General features: G+C 41.0%; 1 non-coding gene across 1 annotated transcript; it reads right to left on the bottom strand.

The window, feature by feature from the left end:
* Nucleotides 1-403: 403 nt before the first annotated feature.
* Nucleotides 404-476, bottom strand: TRNAV-AAC (transfer RNA valine (anticodon AAC)). Its single transcript has one exon. It is a non-coding gene; the product is annotated as a tRNA-Val (tRNA).
* Nucleotides 477-990: the final 514 nt, after the last annotated feature.

The raw sequence follows: 990 nt of genomic DNA, 5'->3' as shown, positions 1-990 counted from the left end.
AGCATACCAAAAGGTAAGATGTTATAAAATGTTTATTTAGGTCTGAAAGGGGGGCCAGTAGCGAGAGGAACCTTTCTAGAATGCAGCCCAGGAGCTGCAGAAGGGGATTCTTTTAGTTTAATTGCAAAAATTCTGATGACAGGTTCCCTTTAATACTTTACATTTTGTCAGTTATTTTATTTTTATTTTTTTTTTTGACGACACCTTCCTTTTAACAAAATTTATTGGATCAGTAATAATGATCAAGATCTCTGTGATTATGAAAGTTTGTGTTACCCACATAGCTCCTTAAAAAACAAATTTAATAATATTAGTAAGCAGAGATAATATAATTTGTTCTACTATTGAAAAGCAGTGGAGTGCTACATTTTATGGAATGTAATTTCATATATATAAAAAAATTTGTTTCTGCCCGGTCTCGAACCGGGGACCTTTCGCGTGTTAGGCGAACGTGATAACCACTACACTACAGAAACTTCATATCTGTGCTGTGTTGCTGTTTTGAGCTTGGACAATGGTCTAATGAGCGTCTTGTATAAGGCTAGTTTCACACTTCCGTTGGGCGAAATCCGCCGGGTCCGTTGCTGGGTCGTTTTGACGCATCCGTTATTTTTGTGGTGTCAACGAATCAGTTAGCTGATTCCTGTGAAATAACAGACCCGTTGCATCCGTTGCATCCGTTTGGCGTCCGTCTAACGGAATGCGTCGGCTCTGGTTTTTTTCATTCTGGGCATGCTCAATAGAAATTAGCAGAATCCAGCAGCGGATTCCGTTGTAAAGCACTTTGCAATGGAATACGCTACCATAGGGAGCCATTATAAATTTTAACGGATGCAACGGAATCCACTGGTTGGCGTCATTTTGACGCAAGCAAATAACGTTAAATTCAGCGTTGCTTCCGCTCAGCGGAAGCAACGGAGCGTCGGCCAACGGAAGCAACGCGGGTACTTTTGGCACAATCCGTCATCAATGCAAGTCTATGGGAAACAG

Source organism: Anomaloglossus baeobatrachus, chromosome 4 (genome assembly GCF_048569485.1).
Source record: "Anomaloglossus baeobatrachus isolate aAnoBae1 chromosome 4, aAnoBae1.hap1, whole genome shotgun sequence".
Classification (NCBI taxonomy): Eukaryota; Metazoa; Chordata; class Amphibia; order Anura; family Aromobatidae; genus Anomaloglossus; species Anomaloglossus baeobatrachus.
Note: the sequence above shows the minus strand (reverse complement) of the source record. Positions and strands in the feature narration are given on the sequence as shown.